The sequence below is a fragment of the Octopus bimaculoides genome, chromosome 2 (genome assembly GCF_001194135.2).
Source record: "Octopus bimaculoides isolate UCB-OBI-ISO-001 chromosome 2, ASM119413v2, whole genome shotgun sequence".
In the NCBI taxonomy this organism is placed as follows: domain Eukaryota; kingdom Metazoa; phylum Mollusca; class Cephalopoda; order Octopoda; family Octopodidae; genus Octopus; species Octopus bimaculoides.
In genome coordinates, this window is record NC_068982.1 from 162,129,011 (window position 1) to 162,139,460 (window position 10,450).

The 10,450-nt window shown below is 36.4% G+C and overlaps 1 protein-coding gene across 7 annotated transcripts in view; it reads left to right on the forward strand.

Annotated features, from left to right (window-relative positions):
• LOC106875262 (kalirin) overlaps positions 1-10,450 on the forward strand; it is a 551,716-nt gene that overhangs the window by 390,040 nt on the left and 151,226 nt on the right. The window lies entirely within an intron of this gene.

A 10,450-nucleotide genomic window follows, 5' to 3' on the forward strand; every position in this document is an offset into this window, starting at 1 on the left:
TCCTGAGCCTACCTCTTCCACGGGTTCCCTCAACTGTTAGGGTGTGGCACTTTTTCACGCAGCTATCCTCATCCATTCTCACCACATGTCCATACCAGCGCAATCGTCTCTCTTGCACGCCACAACTGATGCTTCTAATGTTCAGCTTTTCTCTCAAGATACTTACACTCTGACGGGTATTCACATTGACATTACACATCCAACGGAGCATACTGGCTTCATTCCTTGCGAGCTTACGTATGTCCTCAGCAGTTACAGCCCATGTTTCACTGCCATGTAGCATGGTTGTTCGTCTGCTGTCTAAACTAACTAAGATACCTGCTGGCGTTAGTGAGCGCTCCATGAGACTTCATATTTCTCTTGCAGAAAATCCCTATACCTCCTTATTAAATGCATATGCACCAGCTCTGCCTTCTGATAGTCACAATGCAGATCAGGCACTAAGACATTGTTGTTACTGCTGTTATTGTTGCTGCAGCAGCAGCAGTGAGCTCGCAGAATCATTAGCATGCTGGACAAAATACTGAGTGACACTTCATCCATCTTAATGTTCTTAGTTCAAATTCCACCGAAGTCATCTTCACTTTTCATCTTTTTGGGGTAGATGAAATAATTACAAGTTATGCAGTGGGGTCGAAGTAATTGACTGGCTTCTCCCCCAAAATGTTAGGTCTTGTGCCTATAGTAGAAAGGATTATTATTATTATTATTATTTAATTCCAGCAACTACTGGTGCATGAAATGTTATACATAGTTATCCAAATATTTTACAGCTGACTGACCTCTAAATGATGACTACCAGCTGCTCCTCTAGTTTTTAATATCTACTCCCAAAAAATTAGGCATCTTTGATTATCAGAAGTGTATGTAGGTTTACATTCCAGCTGTTAATTGTTATTATTATTACTTGAGAACCTTCTCAATTAATAACATATTTAGCCTACTATAAATGTAGTGGTGTAGTTGTTATACACAAATATATCAATGTTTGAAACGTTGGCTCAGATATTGAATTGGTTATATGTTTTAGGATTTTGTAAATTTCTCATTGCAACATGAACTGTTAATGTTGCTTTTCTGAATCACATATACTTTATAATATTTATGGTGGCATATAAGTAGATAAAGCCAGCTTAGGCTTTGTCAGTTGCTTTTATATACATACATAGAGAGAGGCAATTAAATATAACAGCTTGGGTTTTGCTTTACATAATATCAAACCAAAGCTGTTATATTTAATTTGTTTATCCTCATAATTGCCTCCATATCTGCTCTCCTGGATTCTTCTTATAAACACTCTTTACCCCATGGAATTGGTCCCTCTTAAAGACACCAGAGTCTAAGTTTGAATCATTTGAGCACTTCTAAGTGTTTTCTATACCAAGAGTCTCTGGATTTCGTCCTTTAGTGAAGGTGCATGGTTCAGTGGTTAGAGCATTGGGCTCACAACCACGAGGTAGTGAGTTTTGATTCCCAAACCAGGCTGTCTGTTGTGTTCTTGAGCAAGACACTTTATTTAACATTACTCCAGTTCACTCTACTCTAGAAATGAGTTATCATCCTTTGCCTTTCCCTTCGATAACATTGGTGGCGTGGAGAGGGGAAACTATTATGCACAGGTGACTGTTGGTTTTCCATAAACAGCCTTGCCCGGACTTGTGCCTCAGAGGGGAACTTTCTAGTTGCAATCCCATGGTCTTTCATGACTGAAGCGGGGTCTTTCACCCTATAGAAAAGTTACCTCTTTACTTAGTTGTTACTACACTATCACCATGATGTATGTGTGTTGTTTTCCATAACTCAAGCACACACCTGTTTTTTAATGCAGTACTATTCAAGCGTGGCTGATGCCAGTGCTGCCTGACTGGCTCCTGTGCTGGTGGCATGTAAAAAGCACCCATTACACTTTTGGAATGGTTTGCATTAGGAAGGGCATCCAGCTGTAGAAACCTTGCCAAATCAGATTGGAGCCTGGTGCAGCCTCCTGGCCTATCAGTTCTCAGTGAAACTGTCCAGCTCATGCCAGCATGGAAAGCAGATGTTAAACGACAATAATGATGATGATGATGAACACGTTTTCGATACATTTTAATACCTCAAACCAGTTTTTTAAAACACATTTAACCATGAGATTGCTTCTGTTAGGTTGTACCAAATATAAAAGTTTGACATAAATCACTCTCTTTCTCCCCCATACATACAGCCATCCATCTCACACACATGCATGCACTCATAGATACACAGACAATTGCACTCTCTTTCTATCTCTCTTTTTCTCTATGACTGGTCTCAGTACATAGCATTAAGTTCATACTAACATTTGGCACAGCTATAAACAAGCAGAAGTAGATGGATGATTGGCTGAGGGAGCAGAAGATACATTGGACTGGGATTTCCTTGTGCTTTCCCTCAGCTCATAAGACATTTTAAGTCCAGCCCTACAGTTTAATAAAATACTTGTTTATGGTTATATCATAACAAATTGCTTCCAACCGTATCACTCTGAAGTTAAGCAACATCGTGATTGGTTGGTACTTAGAGGAATACTGTTTGGGAAATCTAAGTATCATAAGTATTTTATAGTCTGAGCAAACAAAAAAATTCCTGTATAGTTGCTTGACTTGCAAGTTGTAGCAGCCAAAATCTCCTCAAATTACACCCTACTATTTTAAAAAGATACACTGAATAATGTGATTCTCGATTTTTCACACCTCCTGTATAATATATAGTTATCTTCTGTTTCTAAATGTTCATTTAGCTATTCCTGTACCATGAAGTTTCTTCAAACAGAGCTGTCTGAACCGAGAGATATTTAAGTCCTTTAGAGCTTTGTAGACTTTGCTTGTATAAGTTATTTTCTTGGTCTCTCTACCTACTTCACTACATTAACTGCTATTTCCTCTGCAATATCTCACAAAATAATACAGGTTTATCATAGCCAATCTCTTCTTCATAACTAAAATCATATTGATGTACAGCATTGAATTAAAAACTAGTTATATGCATTCATGTACAAATGCACACACATACATGAATGAGTGTACATGCACACTCATGTACAAATGTATGTTTTACTTAGCAGCTCATCCCTTGGTCACTCTCTACTTGCAGACGTTCCATAATAATATAAATCACTCATTTTTCCTTTCTTGTATTTAATGTGGTGTGGTTATTCATTGACACATTCTGTTTATTACTTGATATATGTGTGTGAGGAGATGATAGATTTATCTGTTTTATTTCTTTTCTTTCTTTATTATTATTTAGTTATTTCTCTTTTTCTATCCAACATTTACTGACCCAGCTAATGTAATTTTACACACAGGTAAAACACTTTTAATTGAACAAAAGCAATGATTAGAAACTGTTTGCGGTTTACATTTTCTTTAGCCATTGTGTTTGTTGTTGTTGCCCCTCCCCCTCACTCTCTTTGTATATGACTCACATTACTGCATTCAAGCAAAGAATATTCTCCTAAAACTATATCAGGTCAAATGTAAATAGCAGACAGACAGACAGACAACACACACACACATCACTCCTTAAACAACTGACTTGTCACTGGCAGCTATTTTAGCATTAGCTAAGTCAATTTAAAGCACTGTTTCCTTTATATACTTAGTTATTTATTGAAATTTACTCCAGTATTGAAATACACCCAAACGAGTGACATATATTCAATTGTGATGTATGATACACATTATATAACCTCCACCTGATGTTTAAACTGGATCATACCTACATAGTGTCATATGCTTCAATGGCTCTAAAGCAGAATAAGTATGAGAAAACAAGTTCTCCGAAAATTTATTTTTTCAGTTATTGTTGTCCATTTTGTGGAATATATGACTTAATGGTAAACACTTCAGGTTTTTTTTGTTTTATTTTTTTTTTTCCCCTCTTGCAAAAAAAAAAAGAAAGGAGAAAAATGGTGATCGGGAACAATTTAAAAACTTCTATATATGTCCGGTATATTTGTATATGTATATTCAATTTTGATTTTATATCTATAATGATGATGCTTATTATTTTGTTTTCTTGCTACTTCTAGTATTTTTTTACACTCTTAACATCTGTTGCATACATCAGATAGGTTCTGTATTTTCTCTTCAAGTATAAATCCTGAAATAATTCCCCAATTAACAATACCTATACTCCTCGTTTTTATAGTTATATGTAACTCTGCATTTACAGTAATTGTTTCTTTACTTGGGACTGCCTCAGCTTTCATGGTTCAAATTTCCTCTTTTAAAGTAATCTAAAGTAAAATCTTCCAAAATTTCATGTTTATGTTCCCAAACACCATCTTATTAATGATAGTTATTTTAATAATTTTTTTCATTTTTTAAATCAATTGAAGCAGAGGTGGTGTATTTTCAACAGAACGAAGGGGTTAATAACAATGTTTCCTTCTGGTATTTTCCCAAAAGATTTTATTAAATAAGTGGTTTATGTTCAAACTAATTATTGTTTATTGAAATGAGTTAAAGCATTCTAATCATAACTTTATCATCATCATCATCAGCATACATCCATTTTCCATGCTGGCATGGGTTGGACAGTTTGACAGGAGCTAGCAAGCCAGAGGGCTGCACCAGGTTCCTGTCGTCTGTTTTGACATGGCTAGATGCCCTTCCAAACACCAGCCATTTTACAGAGTGTACTGGGTACTTTTTGTGCTTTCTACGTGACGCTGGCACGGGTGCTTTTTACATGGCACCAGCATGAGTGTTCTTTATGTGGCATCGTTATGGGTGCTTTTTATGCACTTTCATCATGGTTGCTTTCTACATGGTACCATCACAGGTGCTTTTTACATGGCTCTGGCACAGATGCCTTTCACATGGTGCCAGCATGAGTGCTTTCTACATGGCACTGGCAAGGGTATTTTATATGTGGTGCCATGAATTCACAAAAGCCAGTAAGTTTTGATACTACCAAAAGCAATAAAAGTATCTAATCATGTTTCTTCTTCAACTAATTTCTCTTCTTGAAACATTAAAGTTTTCTTTTTGCCTCATAACACTATTTTGTAAGCTTTATGAAACTGATTTTTCTTGACAGACACTGACTTCATTAAACTTTGGTAGATTACTTTTGATATCAAGTTAAACAGCTGTATAATGTATGTTAGCCAATGAGAGAGTATATGCCTGAAATACCAGCCAAATCTCCCTACAGTAATAAAAATGAAAGGACATGTTCATGTTCTGGACTGTCTGAAGGAAAAGTGGGATGATCATGCCTGGAATGTCTTAGATCATTCAGAGCTCACATGTGACTAAGCAGTAACAGCAACAATTAAACATGTAGCCTTATAAAATTCTTCAACCCTTTTGTTACCATATTTCTGTTAACATATGCTGCCTTTATTTCAGTTAATTTCTAAAGTAATGAAGAATTTAATAAAATAACTTTCTAATTATTATGCTGGGGCATGAAGCAGTTTAGCATAAAATTTTGATGGAAGATTATAATTTAGACCACTTTAAAACAGTAAGTTTATGTCATAGAATCTGGGATAGTTTTAGGCAGGTTGGTATCAACAGAGTTAAACACTACACACTATTCTCCTTTTTTGACGTAAAGGAAGAATCTATCAACATAGTGCTTTCCCCTCATTAAACTCTAATGTTTTACTTAGTCTATTAAATTCTCTGTTGTCCTATAAACCATTCAAAACAAATAATAACTTTCTCAGACTATAGATATGAAGATTGTGATTTGCCTTCTCCCTTTTGGAGATCTTCAGGGATTTGTGGCATTGCCTTCCTCAGAGAAGAAACTATTTATCTTACAAGTTTGTCTGAGCTTTTAATTTTTTTTTTTTTTTTGCTATTATTCATTTATGCAATCAATATCTATGAGTGTATCTACATTTATATTATTTCAATGTTGGTATGTCAGATGATCAGATGTACAGACATCTAATACAAACTGAATACCAAGTATATAAATCTTAGTATTCTGAGGCTTTCTCAGACTAAACTTTCTTCAACTCATCTAACTCCCTGACAACAAAAGGAGGACTGTTACTAAAACGTGAACTAATGATGGGTATGGGTATTATAATACTCAAGGTGGTGAGCTTGTAGAATCATTTACACATTAGATAAAATGCTTATTGACATTTCATCTGGCCCTTTATATTCTAAGTTCAAACCCCATCGAGGCCAACTTTCATCCTCCTAGGATCAATGAAATGACATACCAGTCATGTACTGGTGTCAGTATAATTGACCTCTAAATTGCTGACCTTGAACCCTGCAATGGGCCAGCTTCATTTTCAGGAAAATGTTGTATTCTCAGTCACTTATACACCATAGAAACAAGGTAACCAGCCTTGTGAGTCCAAGGGCTAAAGAAAAAAGTATTATATTAATAAAATGTAATAGTGAGAATATGACAGAAGAATTCAGTGGGCTAAAATCATCATAATTTGGTTTGACTTAGAACTGTTATTTTCAAGTTGGAAGGATTTATCTCTCTTCCCAAAGAAAATACATTGATACTGGATGAAACTATTCCTTGTGAGAAAAACTGTCCAGAAGCCAATTATGTGTGTGTGCACATGCATGCATCATCATCTATTAACATCTATCTCCCATGCTGGCTTGTGTTGAATGGTTTGAGAGAATATGGCAGGTCCAGTAACTCCAGTGTTCGCTTTGGCATGGCTTTTAACTTGCCAACCACTTTACAGGATGTATAGAGTAGGGTTCTCCCCATTCTTTGTGACACCAGCACAAATGAGGTCGTCATATAACTCACAAAACTAAAATCCCCATCAGCTGAGTGGGGCTACAGTAGAGAGAGAGAGGGTGGCTTTATCCTAGGAGATGATAGATTAAAGTATGAAAGAAGAGGCCAAAACAGAACGATTTTCTTACTGTAGAGGAGCTAGATCTCTGTGTGTGTGTGTGTATATATATATATATGCATGCGTGTATATATATATATATATATGTATATAAATGTGTGTGAGTGTGCATAGCATCATAATTTAAACACCCACTTTCCCATACTTGCATGGGTTAGATGGGATATGTTGAGGCAGATTTTCTACTGCCAGACACTATGGTGGGACTTTGTGTTTGTGCAGGCATGCACACGTGTGTATACACACACACCCATGGCACAGGCAAATCCCAACACACCCAGGCATACATGTGAAAATGAATGTTAGAATAATGATGGTACACACCCAAATATATATATATATGTATATTGTATTAGTTTGACAGTATATTTTGTCTGACTGATTATACATTGAATGTTTGCTCAGACTTATCTTTGAGTCCTTTATTGTAAGTGACTAGGTACAACTTCTTTCAACTTGTCATCCCTAGTATATCTTTTACTTGTTTCAATCATTTGCCTAGACAAAGATTATACCATCTGATAACAAGGTTCTTTAAAAGGGATTTAGTCATACTCATGGCCAAATTCTGGAAGAGACTGATTAATTTTAGTGCCTTGGTGCTACCTTCACTACCACAGGGCTGGATTAAGATGTGATAAATATTCACATCATTAGCTTAAAAACTGGCTTCAGTCTAGATCAAAAATTGATGTAGCTACAAAAATTTACATCTACCAAATACTTGTTCACACTATGTTGATATAGGACTGTGAAACATTGGTCAGTAAGAATGGCAGACTTACATCAGCTGGAAGTATTTGATCACTTTTGTGTTCACTGAATCCTCCATTTTTGCAATTGAATTTTGTGTCAGGCTCTGAAGTTTGTTATTGTTGGCAGATTAATTTCCTTCAACAACAAAACCTGTAACCAGACTAACAGATTTTGATTTGGTCACAGATTCTATTGTCTTACAATATATTATAAACAGTGAGGTTGGCAGCTGAAAACATGGATTAGAATGAGCTAGATAGATCTTGAACAAATATCTACTCCTTGTATATATGGTATCTATGTTGGAAATGCAACTGGTAAATGACCTTTGTTAGGTTGTCTCTGTGACTGCCAGTCAAGCTTGGCTTTTGTACTCAGTACTATAGCTTTGCTGGTTGGAGCTGGCTCACTTCAACCTATATGAATGTCAACACATATAATCATGAAAGAAATGATTGTCATTTGTTAGGTATTGATATTGAATTCTGCCCTGTCAACTTCCTCCTGCCAATCACATTTGATCCCCTTACATCCAAAAGACACTGGTGACGATACTATATAAAAAGCACTGGTGATGGTGTCACACAAATAGCACTGGTGATGGTGCCATGTAAAAACGCATACACACATGCACACACAAGATTAAAATATATATTTACCAACATATATACCAAGGCACAGGTGTGATTGTGCAATTAGAAGTTTGCTTCCCAACCACATGGTTCCAAGTTCAGTCCCATTGCATGTCCCCTTGGTCAGATTCTATTGTAGCTCTGGGCTAACCAAAGTCATGTGAGTGGATTTGGTAGATGGAAGCTGAAAGAAGCCCTCATTTGAATATGTGTGTGTTTGTATCTCCTTGTCTTGACATCACATGATAGTTGTGAGTATCACAGTCATACAAGCAGTGTCATTCATTTCCAGTATACTGCAAAGGTATGTTTGGCCATAGGGAGATATCTCCTAGCTTGGAAACAAGTGAGGGTTAGTGACAGGAAGGGCACCAGCCATAGAAAAAATTTGCCTCAAATAAACTCTGTCCAACCCATGCAAGCATGGAAAAGTAGATCTTAAGAAGATCTTCTTGATGACGATGATGACACTGTTACCAAGGAGGAGCTCTTCCTCCATTACCACATTATTGGGCACTTCAATGTTTCAACCCACCACACACATACAACCTCACACATGCAATGAATTTCATGATCTCTGAAACTCTTCAAGAACTATCTCACTTCTCACTTGTCAACTTCCTGAGTAACTAGCCTAATTCTTGCAGAAGCACTCGGTTTATATTTAAATAGTTATTCAATATTGAAGTGTTTCTATACTTTTTGAAGAATTAGTTTGTACTCTTTGAAAAGTTCTGCTCCTGCGTTCATTTATTTAGTAATCACTTGGTCGAGAATAGTCAGTGACTAAAAACATACCAGTCACTATCATGCCAAATAAGATTCATCATCTTAAAGAACCCTTCAGAATAATGGATGGTACCACTATGACATCATCACTTAGGTTGCAGACATTCATTTTTATAAATTCCTCCTATCACTTCAATGTCAAGTGAGAAAAGTTCAGTCAAGAGTTCAATGAGAATATTCTGGTATATTAAGAGAAGTATAAACATTTCTCAACGAAAGTTACAAGTTCTCATTAAAATTAAATCTCTCTCTCTCTCTCTCTCTGCCCTATGATTAATAATGATATATATATATATATGTGTGTGTGTGTGTGTGTGCACAGGAGTGGCTGTATGGTAAGAAGCTTGCTTCTCAACCACATTGTTCCGGGTTCAGTCCCACTGCGTGGCACTTTGGGCAAGTGTCTTCTACTATAGCCTTGAGCTGACCAAAGCCTTGTGAGTGGGTTTGCTAGACGGAAACTGAAAGAAGCCCATCGAATATGTATATGTATGTGTGTATGTTTATGTATGTATTTGTGTGTCTGTTTGTCCCCCGCACCATTGCTTGACAGCCGGTGTTGGTATGTTTATATACCTATAACTTAGCAGTTCAGCAAAAGAGACTGATAGAATAAGTACTAGACTTACAAAGAATAAGTTCTGGTGTTGATTAGTTCGGCTAAAGGCGTTGCTCCAGCATGGCCACAGTCTAATGACTGAAACAAGTAAAAGGGTGTGTGTGTGTGTGTGTGTATATATATATATATATATATATATGGTGCAGCCTTCTGGCTTGCCAGTCCTCAGTCAAACTGTCCAACTCATACTAGCATGGAAACCAGACAATAAAGTTTATATATATATATATATATAGGTTTGACGGTGCAAACAGGATAAATAGAACCCAAAACATGATTATTTATCTACTTTTTATTAATATTTAGCAGAAGCAACAGTGTGACTAAAGACTGAGAGTTTCAGGTGTTAGCACATACCAAACTTATCAAAGTTTGGTAAATGTTAATGCATGAAACTCTCAGCCCTTGAGTCACTCTGTTGCTTCTGCTAAATATATCATCATCATCATCATCATCATCATCGTTTAACGTCCGCTTTCTATGCTAGCATGGGTTGGACGACTTGACTGAGGACTGGTGAAACCGGATGGCAACACCAGGCTCTAATCTAAATTTGGCAGAGTTTCTACAGCTGGATGCCCTTCCTAACGCCAACCACTCAGAGAGTGTAGTAGGTGCTTTTACGTGTCACCTGCACGAAGGCCAGTCAGGCGATATATATATATATATATATATATATATATATAAAACATAATATGGTAAAAATTCGATATTATTTAATATCAATTTAATGCCAGGAAACTAGCACATTAAAAGAATCAGAAGGTTCAGGAA